This window comes from Balaenoptera musculus, chromosome 9 (genome assembly GCF_009873245.2).
Source record: "Balaenoptera musculus isolate JJ_BM4_2016_0621 chromosome 9, mBalMus1.pri.v3, whole genome shotgun sequence".
Lineage (NCBI taxonomy): Eukaryota > Metazoa > Chordata > Mammalia > Artiodactyla > Balaenopteridae > Balaenoptera > Balaenoptera musculus.
The window spans coordinates 47981181-47997770 of NC_045793.1; the positions used below are offsets into that span (position 1 = coordinate 47981181).

General features: G+C 40.5%; 1 protein-coding gene across 1 annotated transcript in view; it reads right to left on the reverse strand.

Moving 5' to 3' along the window:
* Positions 1-16590, reverse strand: part of CHN2 (chimerin 2) — a 326376-nt gene that overhangs the window by 126349 nt on the left and 183437 nt on the right. The gene's annotated exons all lie outside the window — the stretch shown is intronic.

Sequence of the window (16590 nt, forward strand, 5' to 3'; positions counted from 1 at the left end):
CGATAAAATCAATATCCTAACATTCTTATTTTTTTTCATCCAATGGTGAATGGGCTGAAATTCACTTGACACCAGAGGTACAAGCTTTGGAGGATAAGATTTATGAGTTGATTGAAAAGCATAAACATTCCAGAAAAGATTTTTCAATCACATCTTGAGCCTTGGGGTTATCACATTGGATTTCTGCCACATATATGTGATAATCTACTTTCCTATGAACTTTGTTTTCTTACATTCAAGGTGTTGGAGTTGGTAAGAAATTAACATGAATTCTCATGTTCAGCTTTTATTCTTCTAGTCTGATTCCAGGGACACTGAGAACATGTAGAGCTACATGAAGTTATGGATCTCATTGATGGTTATAACAGCAAGATCATGTTTATTTACTAGAGTAGAATATGAGCTGGGCAGCTACTTCATTTACAGTCATTTCTGTCTACAGTCAAATGGGCAGTTTTCTCAGCAGGGCACCGTGGTGGGATTTGAAGGCAGTTTCCTGGCCTATCTTTACTCTCCAAAGGATGCAGGGGACCTGAGTGGGCAGTAGGGAGGTATGGACTAGAGGAAAAGGTTCAAAAGGGGGAGCCGGGTCTCTGTGGACCATCTTGACAAGCCTGCCTTGGACAAGCCTAGCTGGCATAAAACTAATCATCTAGATACTTCTAAATGTGTTCACTCTTCCGTGCGTTTTACACCTGAAAAGCACTGAACCAAAAGAGGGCATTCATCACTCTTAATCTTTAAGGTTTGAAGTCTGCTGGGTGTCATTTATGAAGGAAGATCTAAATAATATGATTAATCGAAGCACAAAGTGTGTAAAAAGGCACCTTGTTATCTGATTACTCTACATTCTGGAAAGCTTTTTAATGTGAGTTGAACATTTTGTCATTTACATTGTTCTATTGGCTTTCACAGTTCTTTCTTACTCTCAGGATACTGTAGATAATGTGGCTGCAACACCAACATGCCACAGAAGAAAATTAGAATTTTAGAAAAGCTGATGGAAGTAGGTAATATATAATATGCAAGGTATCTCTCCTTTCTTTGAGAGTCAATGTTCCACATTTTGAAATGACTCCCTATTTATCAGGAAAATTTTTTTTCCATCTTTTTGGCTGAGCCATAACACAGATTTGCAAATCTAGGTGTAGCTACCAACCCCATTCCCTTCCTCCATCCTCTTATCTTTCCAAAAGAGAAGGGTAATTTTTTTTTTTTAATATGTGAAAGACAAGTTTATTTGCCTCCAAAGGACTCAGGTAATTTAGAGAAATTTAAAATACAGTTAGTTGGTAGGGGGAATCATCCCTAATCAGCAGCTGCCGAATAATCAAGCCTAACTACCCAGTTGGGCCTCAGAACACTGTTAACCTGTCTTTCCGTAAGAAAGAAACAACTACAGTTTTAATTATAATTTGGGGTTATCCATGTAGTCTGACCTTCTCCCTCACAACCCTTATTCCATGGAATATTGACTCTACCAGTTGAAAAGGAAAATATTTCCTTGAGATTAATAAAAAAACAAAAGGGTGGTAGACTATAATAAGAGAAGGGTAATTAATCTAATTTCCCAGATGGACAGCATGGTAGATGGAGCTTACTACTAACTCCTGGCGTGCAGGGAAGTAGTTAATTTAATTGACTCTTAAGAAGACAACAAATTGCTTTCAGTTCATCCATCACTCATAAAAATATATGGTACACTTATGTTCAGAGCTCTGTGCTCAGCCCTGTCATTGTTCGTGAAGTGATGACCTCACAGGTGTGAGAGGAAAGATATAAGGAGCTCAGGGGTGTTCTGTACTTGCAGTAAGAGGAAACACTTGAAAAATCTAACATAGGCCCCCAAATAGGGAAGTCAATATCTAGGGTGCCTTGAGGAATACCAAATAAGATCCTGCCTGCAGGACCCTTTGATCCAATTGAAGAACAAATCTGCATATGAAAACTGCAAGAAAATAAGAGCACTGAATTGTGTGGGAGAGACTACACATGGAATAGGGCCATACAATAGGTCCCAAATATTGCACAAAACGTATACTAGAATATTATTCTTTATTTAGCTGAAATTCAAATTTAACTAGGCATCCTGTTTTTATTTCATTTTTTCTAAATCTGGCAACCCTACATAGGGAGAGAGGAAATGTGGAAGTAAGAGAGAGCGAAGACAGAGGATGTGGGCAGTCATCTGATCACTGCTCCCACTATCCAGGCTGTTTTGATAGTGATCTGATTCAACCTCTCATCCCTGTGTTGTCTCTGTTGCTCTTAAAGAAAACATAGCTTCCTCGTTAATGTTAAAGAGAGAGAGAATGGCTGGGATAAAAAAAAAAATACAACAATCACCTCTTCCTTTCCTAAACTTTTGCTCACAGGAATCTAAACATAGTCCTTCTCTCCACCGTTCACTAAGCTTTTAACCAGTCAAGAGCTTAACATAAGTTAAATGACCCCAGAAAAATCATAGAATGTGCACATTTTTTTAAGGCGGATAATTTTGGATCCTCAGATCCAGACAAAATACAGTCGGCTGATGTCAGGGCTCCAAAGGACAAGGGACCTGACTAGAGAAACTAGAGCCTCTACCCTGTGATGGAGTATTGCCTTAAAGGAGCCTGACTCTCTCCAGGTGCTGCCCCACATTAGACACTGATGGAGTCAGGACCCACCTGTGAAATGCAGATTTGTTTTATTAAAGAAGCCGTAGCGTTGAATTTCAATTTCCAGGTGTATGAGATTCTCTTCAGTGAATGAGACAGAGGACAATTGATAAATAAAAAGTAAGGCAGCTCAGAAGTTCTTGCATTTTCATTGAGAATTATGCTTGTTAAAGTCAGGCAACTTGACAAAAAATGGAGGGCTAAATTTAGGTAGTCATGTGGATTCAGGAAGGGACAAAAATGTAACATATCCAAACATGAAGGAAAGTTGGTTCTGGAACTTCCCTGCCACTGTGATTATCCTAGGATAACCCATCACCTTGGTGAAACTGGTCATTGAGGATTTGATTAACAGAAATCGGACCTGCAATGCCTGCTCTTGGGGTTTAGTGATCCAGCTCCAAGAAGTGAAAGAAGCCCACCCTTTTCAGGACAGAAAAGTAATAATTTGTATACATATTGCTGGCTCTTCCAATACTGGATCCTTTCATGATCTACCTGGTTCTGAAAGGAACACCTCTTTTTGCAAAAGGAGGATACCAAGTAGATCGGTGAGCAAACAAACACCTGAAATGGGTCCTGGCCAAGACACAGGTGAATTTGGTGTGTGTGGTGTGACTGTGAAGAATGGTGGCTGATTCTTTTTATAAATATAACTGAACATCATATTCTAAGTGAGCATCATGTACAGGAGAATAGTCCCTCAAGGTAGGTAATACATGACACTGATGTCACTGTTGATGAGAACACTTTTGGAATTCCTCTTTTGGAACTGCCTTAAGAATCGCTACCCTTTTTCTTGGATATACTTACAGCTGCATTTCTCAAAGTGTGGTCTGGTCATTCAAAACAGAAACTTCAGGATGCTCGTTAAAGACTGCAGGATCCTGATCCCTTCCTCAGACAAACTGAATCAGAATTACTTAGGGTGGGGCTTTAACGTGTTATTTAATCAAGTTCCCCTGGATGATATTTAAGCATACACTAAAGTTTCAGAATCACCTGGTAAATAGAAACATACGTTTATTTTTTGAGAACGGATTTAAGAATGGATGTTATTGTGGCAAACAGGTATAAGTTATTCAGAGCCAAATTCAGTAAATAGGGTGAGTGATCCGACTTGGAAACACACCTGAGACAAAAATGGGGCATGATCCTAAGATACTAAGATTTGCACTGTGACTTAATCTGAAGGTTCTTTAGAAGAGCATTCTCAGCACACTCTAGGCAATGGGAAATTGGTGGAATAAAAGCACAGCTTCCCAAGATGACTGATTGGAAAGGGACCACCCTCATGTAATATATGTTGAACTATTTCATGACTTTATAGTCACACCTCATATGTAATTATTGCCAGTACTGTGACTACTGAAGATGGTTTTTGTCCTGTCTAGCCCTGTCCATACAATGCACCCAACCCCGCTCAACAGTCCATCGTTTTTTGTATGTTCTTATTTTAAGATCCTGAACTTTCTTTTAATAAACCAAAGGTGGATCACAAGATGGTTGAAAGGGTAGGATCTACACTCAGACTGCCTGTCTTTGAGGCCAGATCAGTGTGTCCATAAGCAGGTTACTAATCTCTGTTACTCAGTTTCCTCATCTTTAAAATGGGGATGACAACAAAAATACCTGCTTCACTGAGTTGTTGTAATAACTAAGTGAGTAAATACATGCAACATGGTTGCAACAGTGCCTGGAGTACAGAGATAGTCAATGAATATTAGCTATTACTGGTGCCCAGAGAGACCCTCCTGTGTAGAGAAGGAAGAGGTAGGTCCATTATTTTCTGTGCTCTTAAAGCTCCTTTTACTGATCTCTGCTGAAAAACTTGACATCTCACCATATTTTAAATCTTTACTGGGCTGGTTCTACTCTAACTATTCTGTGAGTGTTTTGAAGCAGCCATTTTTCTCTTCATCATCATTGTATTCCTAGGATTTCACCTGATGTCAGGCACAGAGTGAATGCAGGCACCTCTTGTTATCTGAATCAAATCCATTCCTAAAAATGTGTTGGGCAGCAGAGTTTCAAATAGCAAGAGCCTATATATTCCATTATTTTAAATGGAAGAAAATAATAATTCATTCTTAGAGCATCCAAAAATATCAATGTCCCAGATATTACTAAAATTCTTTTAAATAATTATATAACAATCTGATAAGAATTTCTGCATAATATAAAATATTTAAACGCCAATTATGTAATTGTTTAACACTTCATGATGTAATTAATAGGTATGTTGATGTACAGTCCGCAGCTGAACAGAATAGGAATTTCATTATCCTTCTACACTGAGCATGTTCTATAATAAAAATAAACAATGAAATAATATTGTCAAAGATTTGAAAGATACTATCTAAATCAGGCCTGAATTGGTAGTGCCCCCAGGTACCTGGCCCAAACAAATACTGAGGAGTTAAACCCTCAGGGGAAAAGTGGGGGGAGTTATGGGTATAATGCGCAATGTTTAAACAGGAGGTGGAGCGGGAGGACTCTGAGGTATGAGAGGAGCCCCTCTTCCATCACCTAGCTTTCCTGCTACTCAACGTGGGATCTGGGGACCGGCAGCATTGGCATCACCTTGGAGCTCGTGAGAAATGCAGAATGTGCGTTTCGAAGGGGAGTCATATACACATTAAAGTTTGAGAAGCCGTCACGCATAGGAGAACTTGTGATAGCAGGTTTTTAACTGGGAGAATGATGTTGGCTAAAACCTTCTGTACATTGTTACAGCAAATATTCGGAGAGTGATTGTTCTGAGAGCAAAGGGTGCCTGTACTCATTAAATGTTTGCAGAATGAGACAAAGATCATGAATGAAGAGCCCCACTGTCAGTTCAATTGCTGTGTGACCCTGAATAGGTTATTAAACTTCTCGGCGTCTCATTTCCCTCGATTTTCAATAAAACTGGAGTTATAAAAATGTACTATTTTAATAAGGCTCTTTCAAAGATTAGGTGAGATAATGCATGTAAAAACCGGTAGGGCTTGGAACGTTGTGGTAATAGGCTAACATTTACTGAGTGGCTATTCTGTGCCAGGAACGGTCCTTAGGGTTTCACGTGTTGATCTCATTTAAGCCTCCAAACAAACCTATGAGGGAAGTGAGTGAGATTATTTTACACAAAGCCCTCAAATAACTAGCTTGAGGTCATAGATCTAGTAAGTGGCTTTGGACTCAGCACACATACCTTTAACTACAATACTGTGCTTCCCAGCTTCTCCAGAGCAGATGCCAATCAATGTTGATGGCTTCATTGGCTAGCAAAATTCTACGGACTGGTTTCAGACTGAATTATCTGAATTGTCCTTGATTTTTCTTTGCCAGGACTGAACACCTTAAAATCTCCTTAGACTTCTGTCAATGAGTTAACAAATGTGAACTTGGAATAAATTTGCCTAGATGTTGTGATATTTTGGGTCTCTCAACGATTTCCCTGTGATTTAGAATTAAATGTATTCCAAACTACCTGGTTTGTTTTTCAATTTACTCTTCTAATTTTAAGGAAAAATTCTCAGCATTTTGCAAAGCTTGAAAGAACAGTAGGGTGACAGCTGCATAGTGAGAGACAGGAAGCATAAGCCTTAAATGAGTTTGCTTTATAGTCAGATTATCATTGCCTAGATAAACACAAGTTCTTTTATATTTAACACAAAGGCATTTAAAGAATATTGTGAGTCCCCTGTAAACAAGGTTTCCAATTACTGAAAAAACTAAGCTTTTATAATCCCTCAGCAGCTGGTATGTGTTAAGTTTTTGCCTAATAGAAATAATTTAAAAACCCAATTTAGCAACCTCCTCCACAGGGCAGCTAGACTGCTGGATTCTCTAAGATACAGATCAAGTGTAGGAGAAAAGGCTTTTGATGGGGGGATTTGTATTCGTGATACTGGGGCAATTTCATCCAGAAAAAAATAAATATGGATTATTCCCTTCTAATTAGAAATCAAAGATCTCTATTGAAAGGGAGAGAAAGAAAATGCAAGTACTGAAATTTACATTCTTGTGGTCAGATTGCATAGTATAGAATGAAAATTGAGTAAACTTGAAACCTCCGGTTTCTTTTCTTTAGTTTTCCTCATGGCATTACTTTAACCTTTCCAGGATTCTGATGGCGTGCTGATGAGGTGCATTCCTTCCTGTCTCGATTAGAGTGTATTATAAAAATCTACTGGCCAGTCTTTCTGTAATAAACCTCTTTAAAGATTACCAATGGTTTTCCTAAGTTATGTAAGTACCCACAAGTCGGGCGCCTTAGTAACCTGCTATAAACATTCTGCTAACATGTAGATGCGCACAATATCAGGTTGCGTGCTCAGGACCAAAGCAGTTTCCATTCATTTAGTTTGTTTTCTGCCTTCTTCTCCTTTTTTTCTCATATTTTTCCAGGAATTATGATTTAAAAAATCAGTGATAATATTAGAACAATTAAAAAGACTTTTCATAGACCAGTGGTTTTCAACTGGGAGGGGAGGTGTTTTTTATTCCCCAGGAGATATTTGGCCACGTCTGGAGACAGTTTTGATTGTCATGACTAGGGGGAGGGTGCCACTGACATCCAGCGGGTGGGAGTCCAGGGATGGTGGTAAACATCCTACAATACACAGGTCAGCACACCCAAAACGTCTATAATGCTGAGGTTGAGAAACCCTACTTTAGACTAAAAGAACTTTGAACTCTTGAGTATTCCCAAGGAAGATTAGTAAAAAACATTCTTTTAACTAAAATGCAAATAAGCAGCAAATACTTTAAAAACATAAAATAAAATGGAGTAAAAGGAAGGTAAGAGGTAATACTTGTTTTTGATAATACTGATAATTTATAAGAGCAGCTTTTAAGAAAAGACAGAAATACCTCCAACTACTCAGGGAAATAGCTCAGATAAATACAAAATTTAATAGACTAACAGCTCAATCAGATTAATAAGGGAACCAACCTCCCTCCCCCCTTGGAAAAATTATAAACAATCTAAAATATGAAAAACACTAAAGAAAAAAATTTAAGATATTATTCAAGAATATCAACCACGATATGCATACACGTGAACTAATCGATATATATACACTACCGAATGTAAAACAGTTAGCTAGTGGGAAGCAGCAGCATAGCACGGGGAGATCAGCTCGGTGCTTTGTGACCACCTAGAGGGGTGGGATAGGGAGGGTGGGAGGGAGACGCAAGAGGGAGGGGATATGGGGATATATGTGTGCATATGACTGATTCACTTTGTTGTGCAACAGAAACTAACACAGTATTGTGAAGCAATTATACTCTAATAAAGATCTATTTAAAAATAAATAAATAAATAAATCCCTTACACCATGGGACTCCACACCACAGCATGTTGCTTTGAAACTATGCCCTGATCCCTGGGTTGGAAACAAAACTTCCACCACTCACGCTCCCAGTGTTAGAGAGTGCACCCCGGGGAGGTGAAGCATTGAATGGCTGTCTAGTACCTCAGTGATGTCCTGATTTCCCAGGTTTAGTTATATAAGCACCTATACAAAACAAGCATCATAAAAGAGGAAGGTGAATTGCCCAAATTCCTTATATTTGGATTTGAAAAGTACTGGAAGGGTAACTACACCCAGACACACACCCATACAAATACTCATGCCTTGCACATTCAGCCCTTTGCTCCTGGTTCTGGTTTTCTCCAGGTTCAGACCTACTGACCCTGACCCAGAACCCCACTGAGGGCACAGTCCAGGAGGAGCAGAGAAGGAGCCAACACTTAACAGGTGCCTTCAGTGTGTGTGCTTCAGTTCTCCCAACAGGTAAGTTATGTAGAGATTGGCATTCCTAGTCCACAGATGAGAAGAAGAAAGCCCCTGTGACTACATCACCTGAAGATCACACAGTGGCGTGGAGATGAATCCAAACCAACATCTGATTGACACCAGAGCCCATAATCTTCTCCTACACCAAGAGGAAGGGAAATTGTCCAGGGAACAAAAGAGATGGTGTACTCACAGAAAACACCGACTCTGCTGTAAAAGGTGGGTTGATCTTCAGTTGTTAAACCCCTCAACCTGCCCATTCTGGAGACCTGGGTGGGCTGACTGTTACAGGAATACAGTAAGTCCCTTACATACGAACCTTCAAGTTGCGAACTCTCAAAAATGCGAACGTGCATCTGGTTCCAGCAAGGAACCGGAACCTGTGCCATCAACGTCAGGCGTGAGTGAAACTGCAGCTTGCCTTTTGTCTCCAATTGCTGATGATCCTTCAGCTCTACCATCTCCCACCTCCTCTCCCTCCTCCAGTCAGTAACTCTTCTTGCCTGTTCACTTGATGCCAGCCCCTGTATGCCAGCTGTTGTACTGTACTACTGTACTTTTCAAGGTACTGTACTGTAAGACTAAAAATGTTTTCTTTATTTTTTGTTTGCTTGTTTTTTATGTTTTATTTGTGTGAAAAGTATTATAAACCTATTACAGTACAGTATATATAGCCGAGTGTGTTAGTTGGGTACCTAGGCTAACTTTGTTGGACTTACGAACAAATTGGACTTACGAATGTGCCCTCATTACGGAACTCGTTCGTATGTAGGGAACTTACTGGTATCTGTTCACCACATCTGATGGTCAACCTCCTTTTCTCCCCATGCCAGTGAATGGTACTACTCAGGGCATCACCCACCCAGTGCCCAAGCCAGAAATTGTCATCCCAGATTCCTTCCTCTTTCCCAACCCCACTGTCATTAAGTCCTGTCCATTGTATGTAATTTCTTAATTGCTCTTGAAATGCTCTTTTTCCTCATGTTCACTGCGCTACATGGTCACCTGGACCACTGAAATTGTCTTTTTTACAGGTCTCCCTGTCTGCAGTTTAATCATCTTCCAATTTATCTTTCACACTGAGGGCAGAAAATGCAGATCTCATTGTGTTACTCTCTGCTCCAAATTTTTCACTGCCATGTGGTCAAAACCACACAACTTAGTGGGGCCTTCCCAAACTATTCAACTTGAAAGTGGCGCCTCCTTTCTTTGGCATATCCCATATCTCTTCTCTGGTTTATCTTTTTCCACTACATTTATCATCATCTGAGATACTATATATTTTAATTGTGTGCTTTTTGCCAACTATATATTTTAATTGTGTGCTTTTTGCCAGTCTCTCCCATTCAAATAGAAACTACACAAGGGCAGAGATTTTTGTGTTTTGCTTGCTGCTGTATCTCCAGAGTCTAGAACAGAGCTGGTATATAGTAGGTGCTCAATAAATATTTATTGAGTGAATAAATGAATAGTATACAGAATCTTCCTTTCTTTAATTAGTAATCTTTTGATGTTCCAACTTCCTGCTTTTTTCTTTTTCTTTTTTTTTTTTTTTTGCGAAAACTCCTATATATCCCGGCTCCTCCCTTACTTCTTCAGAGCAGTCCCTCAGAGCCATCTGAGAGGCTGTCTCCTGGGCTTAAGTCCTCAGTTTGTCTGCCAAATAAAAAATAATTCTCAACTTTTAGGCTGTGCATTTTTTTCAGTCGACAGTCCTTAGCACACACACTCTTGCTCCACCACATCCTCGTTCCCCAATTCTTTAAGTTCCTAATACAGAATGCCTTGTAGTTTCACACCTTGGTTGTTCATAGACTCTGGCCATTCTTTGGCTGTGATATTTCCTCTGCCTGGAATTCTAATACTTGCTCTCTAACCTGTCTATCCCCTAACCTGGCAAAATCTCACTGATCTTAAAACTAAGAGGCAAGATGCTACTATGGTAGGAAAATCTCTGCTGGCCAACTCACACCAGTTTAGGTATGGTTTCCTAGCCTCTCTATGAACTGTATAAAGGCCTCAGTTAGGGCCATGATCTTATTAGGATTGGGATTGTTGGCCTTTACAACCTCAGGATGTGAGCTCCTTACGGAAAGGGCTCCTGTCTTTTCACCTCTGTTGTCCTAGCAACCAACAGCACATGTTATACAGAGCTCAGCTTCAATGGAAGTAATACATTATTTGAAAGACAGCTCTGCTAATGGCCCTACATTCCCATCCTGGGCTCACTGAAATTTCAAAAGGGGCCTGCATGGCAAGATAGGCAGTACTGCTGGCTCACACCTTGGTCCTTTATGCTTCTACACCATAGGACAAAACTTGCTCCCCTCCCAGTTTTCTGAATCTCCAAAGAGTGAAGAATGAAGCCCACAGGGAACAACGACTGGTAGTCAGTGATTCCGCTAATCAAGTTCCTGCACATTCTCGGGCCAAGGGGTGAACATGTGAACCAACATAAGCTGCTCAGATGCTCTGACCCTGGAATTTGCAAGTTGAGGAAAAACTATTAAGAGAAATGGTTAGAGCTGATTCACATGCATGGCAGAGCCTAACAGCAACAACAAAAATAATTGCTAATAGTCATTAAGAACTCACTATGTGCCAAGAATTGTTCTAAGCACTTTCTTTCTCTTTTTTTTTTTTTTTAAAGGGTGTTGAATTTTGTCAAACTTTTTGCATCAATTGAGATGATCATGTGTTTTATTTCTTCATTCTGTTAATGTGGTGCATTGCACTGATCGATTTTTTAAAAATTTATTTATTTATTTATTTATTTATGGCTGTGTTGGGTCTTCGTTTCTGTGCGAGGGCTTTCTCTAGTTGCGGTAAGCGGGGGCCACTCCTCATCGCGGTGCGTGGGCCTCTCACCATCGCGGCCTCTCTTGTTGCGGAGTACAGGCTCCAGACATGCAGGCTCAGTAGTTGTGGCTCACGGGCCTAGTTGCTCCACGGCATGTGGGACCTTCCCAGACTAGAGCTCAAACCCGTGTCCCCTGCATTGGCAGGCAGACTCTCAACCACTGCGCCACCAGGGAAGCCCTCTAAGCACTTTCTTGACGTATGTTGACCCATTCAATCCTCATGACTAGCCCATAGGTAAAATCTATCACACCCATTTCCAAAGGGCAAACTGAAGCACAGAGAAGCAGGGTATAAAAGCAGGCTATAATATCCCAGAGCCTGGGCCCCTAACCACACACTCTGCTGCTCAGAGGTGCAGCCATCCTATTTCCTGGATCCCTGGAGATGTCCTGATTCACAGATCCTTCCCAAAGCCCCTTGTTCAGCATTTTTTTTTTCTGTACAGAGACTTTCTTCATATCTTTCCAACCACTCTCCTCACTACTCCCTCTTCCCAATCTTTTTTTTCCCCCCTAAATTTAGCCAGATTTGGTTTCTGTTGCTCACAAAAGAATCCTAAGAGATATTCCCATTAAATCCCAATCTCTTAAGGCTGGAGCCAGGGTGGCTGTGAGGTTTACAAAGCTCCACAGGGGATTCTGACACATACATAGGAGTGGAAACCATGATTTTGGGCAGTAGTTTCCAAACATGGAAAGAATGAACAACTTCCTAGGACTTCTACATGGATTTTGATCCACTCTCACAGTAGCCTTCCAACCTAAAAGCCTAGCCATGGGCATTACTCTCCTCGGCAGCTGGTCTACATCATCTTCCCAGCAGCTCACTTTGACCCACTCTTCCTTGCTACGTCTTCTCTGGCACTGATTCCTTGGCTCCATGTGTTGACACCCAACACCCACCTCTGGCACTGCTTGTATGGACAACCCAGCTGGGTGTATTGCTCTGGCTGTGATCTCTTGGCTAGGGCTTGGTAGTCATCCTCTGGCATCCTGAAGCCACGGCTCCAGGAAAAATGACTTTCATTCCATCAAGCCAAAGCCCATGGAGGCCTCATTGGCCAGGCTGGCTGGCCGGCCTCTGACCAGGGCAGGAGAAGCAAATGTGATGGGTTCACTTGTCCCTCCTCCTGATACGTCCTACAGACAGGCACCTTATTTTGAAAAAATCTCATAAAGGAGAGTCAAAGTCTAGGATTTAATCATGGACAGTTATTTTATCTTAATATCTAATCTCACATCTCTCTTGCTTCAAAATACACTTTTTCCCTTCCTTTGGTCTTCAGTACAGATAAGAACCTGAGAATATTCTCCATAGGAGGTTTCCACTATTAGAAGCCATCTCTGTGCCACCTGATTGCCTGTTCTTCCTCACACTAAATAATCCTTGTCCTTTTAATCTTTTCCAATAGATCCTATTTTCCAAACCTTAATTCATCTTCATTATTCTCCTTGGAACTCTCTTTAAATTCTCCACGTACCTCTTAGGCTCAAAGAGCTTGAAGTACCCAAAAGAATCGAATCAAATCAAGGGAAAACTAATGCTACTGTTAAATTTCTAGCAGGAAAAAGATTGGGTGAGTACACTCATTTAATTCCTCATTCTTGTTAGCAAATTCCTTCCTTCAAAGCTTAATGGTATTTGGGTTAAGTGGTACTACATGTGCTTTGGAAAAGACAATGTCCATCATTCTCATTCTTCTCCCCAGAAGTTTTTTTATTTTCTCCCTCCTCCTAGAAATATAAGATTCAAATGTAAGTATTCAATGTAAGAATTCAAATTTATGTGCTCAAACTGATGGATCAAATTAAGCTACCTATAGAAAAAGGGGACAGAACTTAGGAGATGGTAGGAATTAAAGATTATCCAGCAAAATGTTCTCAATATTGTTTGCATTATAACCTTCCTTTTTTGCACGTGTTTTTCTTCCCTAATCATCTCTTCCCAGTGAAATTTCAATACTACAGATAGATTGTATACCTGTTTATGTTCTATATGTATATCTGTGCTTTATACATTGAAATAGTAAAATTTTTTTATGGGCCCCCTCAAGAACCAATCGCCCCTCCTTGGGCATAATACTGCCCCCATTGAGAACTCATTGTCTGGTGACATCTTCATGGCTTTCAGAATGCTTTTATATTTATTCTTCTACCAGGAGGGTGGACTATGTATCTTTGCCTCCTTTTCATAGATGAGAAAGCTGCAGTTCAGAGTGATAAATTAATTTTCTCCCAGTCCTACACACGGTTAGCAGAAGATTCAGGGTTGAAACCTAGTTGATTTCAGGTCCCATATTCATTTTGCTACATGGTGATGATGCCATAAAATCCAGAAGCCTGTTCTCTATTATTTAAAAAAATTACTTAATTTAGCATTTCCCCCAAACAATTCCCAACATGGTAATAAATAAGAGTAAAAGTGCCTTATTAATGTTTGTCCTTGCTTTCAAATTCTTTTTCTGACAAATTATTCCACATTAAAAATTCTTGAGCTTATGGTGTTTGCAGCAGCTCTGACACTGAGACACCCTCCTGCCTTTCATTTTTGTTCCTTGGGCTGGAGCATGCCCTGCCATTGCTCTTCTTGCACAAACGTTCTTTGTTTTTCTTCTTGACATTTTATTATGAAAAATTTCACACAGGCAGAAATATTGAAAGACTTTTACAGCAAACACCCAAATAGGCACCCCCTAGATTCTATAAGGTACTATATATACTTGCTCTATGGCATATCTATTTCTTCATCCCTCTATCCATCCACTAATCCAAATTTGTGGGGGGCTGTATTTCATAGTAAGTTACAGACATGGCACTCTTTCCCCCAGATGCTTCAGCAGGCAAATCATTAATCAGAATTCAGTAACATATAGACTTTTAACAGGAAGGTAACACCAGCTCTGTTCCTGAAATTAAAGAAAGTGAGCTTAGTTTGCAGGTTCAGATGGTGTTACCAAATAAAGAGATTCCACATACCTCTTCAATTTCCTGCTTATGGAGCACTGGGCCACCTCTTCTAACAGGCTACCATTTCTTGATGGGGAGGAAGTGGCCGTGAGAAAGCAGGTGAAAGAACACCTTTTTTTTTCTTTTTACAACTTCTTATTGTAACTTCCCTGGCTTCTTTCATCAACTTACATGTGTTAAATATGAAAGTCAAAATGTTCCTTATAATGGCTTGGGATCAAATTCATCCTACGTTACAGGTCTAAAATTCCCTTTCTGGCTAACATTTACACAAGTGCTTGGGAAGTGGTAGAAATTAAAGACCAATACTTCCCATAGATAAATGCCAGGCACTGTTCTGAGTGCTGTACATGTATTAACTCACTCTTCAAAGTTACTTCAAGTGCAAGACTAGGGGTCAGGAAACTTTTTCTGTCAAGGGTTAGATAGTAAATGCTTTGAGGACCATACAATTTGTCTCAAGTACTCCACATGGAAGCAAAAAAGCAGCCGTAGACAATACATAAAGGAATGAGCATTGCTGTGTTCTAATAAAACTTTATTTACAAAAAAAGCTGGCAGACTATAGTTTGCCAATGGCTATGCTAGACTAACAAACATTAGAGTCCATTCTTAAAAATCGGTTTCAGGACATCTTATAGTTAGCTCAAAACTCTGAGCTTTTGCCAGTGCCTCAAAAGGCCTTTTTATTTAATGCTGGGTCAAATCATCTATTTGTGTTCATGCCCTTTTGTCTTTACTGCGCAGAAAGGAGAGAATCATTCATTTTTACTCTATGGCATACTGATGCCATCTTACAAAATCAAAATGAACTAAGACAGCAAATGGTTGAATTATATTGTTAAACGACGGAGAATACTGAAACCCTGAGGGATCTGATCTGTATCCTTGAATTGAAAAAGGTGCTGCTGGAGCGTCATTAAGCATGGTCTTTGAGAAGTCATGGAACTTGGAGGATCACAGCAGAGCAAAGGGACAACCAGAAAAGTGTAATTACAGACGTGGTAGAAATATCCCTGGAGATACAAGAACAATTCATCAAACGATCGATGCGTAATTACCTAGGAAGACACAAGGTGCTTGATGGCATCCAATATGCCTTTGTCGGGCTGTGCCAAGGCTATTTAATTTCCTCCCACAGTAGATGGGGAGATGACACTGGCCATGTAAGTAAGGAGGAGGAAAGAGATACTATCGCGAAAGCAAAGCTTGCTATTCTGTCCAACAAGACAGGGAGATACGGTGTACTGAGAGCTAATGCCAAGACTGTGGTTTGTCAGAGGACAGAGCCAAAGGTGACTGATTACCAATGGCACCAGTCAACCTGGGGAAGGCAAAAGGAGTGGTAGACTGAGGCAAGGAGGCAAGGTCAGGACTACACCAGCACTGGACTGGCTTTTATTGGTAAATTAATCGCCTTCAATCCTGAATTGAGAGCTACTCATCGAGCACAGAGATGATCCACTGAGTGAAGTGACTAGCACTTGGAAAATAGAAATATAATTCACAGTATTCCTGACATAATGATAATGGATTTGGTATTTTTATTAATGCAAAGGTCCATTAAAAGCAAGAGTAAAGGGACTTCCCTGGTGGCGCGGTGGTTGGGAATCTGCCTGCCAATGCAGGGGGCATGGGTTTGATCCCTGGTCTGGGAGGATCCCACATGCCGCGGAGCAACTAAGCCTGCGAGCCACAGCTACTGAGCCCGCCTGCTGCAGCTGCTGAAGCCCGTGAACCTAGAGCCCATGCTCTGCAACGGGAGGGGACACTGCAGTGAGAGGCCTGCACACTGCAGTGAGGAGTGGCTCCCACTCGCCACAACTAGAGAAAAGCCCACGCGCAGCAACGGAAACCCAATGCAGCCAAAAAAAAAAAAAAAAGCAAGAGTAAATAGATTTAGCCAGGATTTCTGCACAGTCACAAGGTAAGGAAAACATCAAAAAGAGCTGGAGTTCATAAGAATATATACCAAATATGGACAAACATGAATATGAATCACCTGATTAGAACTGAATTTGAATATTTTTGTTAATTAGTCCTGCAAACATAAGACTAAGAAGGGTGGGAGGGCGGTGGTGGGCGTAGAAAACCAGGTTAAATTAAGCACTGACCATTCCCCTACAAAGATTCATATTTGGCCTCTGCAACATACGAGGGTGTGGGAAAGCTAGACGTAGCAAAGAAGAAAGGCAAAGGCAAAATACTTTTAAAGGGTGGAAAATAACATCTAGGAGGAAGTACATCTAGAAAAAAAGGCGGCTATGGGGTAACTTGGCATCGACTTTGAAGTTCATGAAAAATCTAGCACAGTGC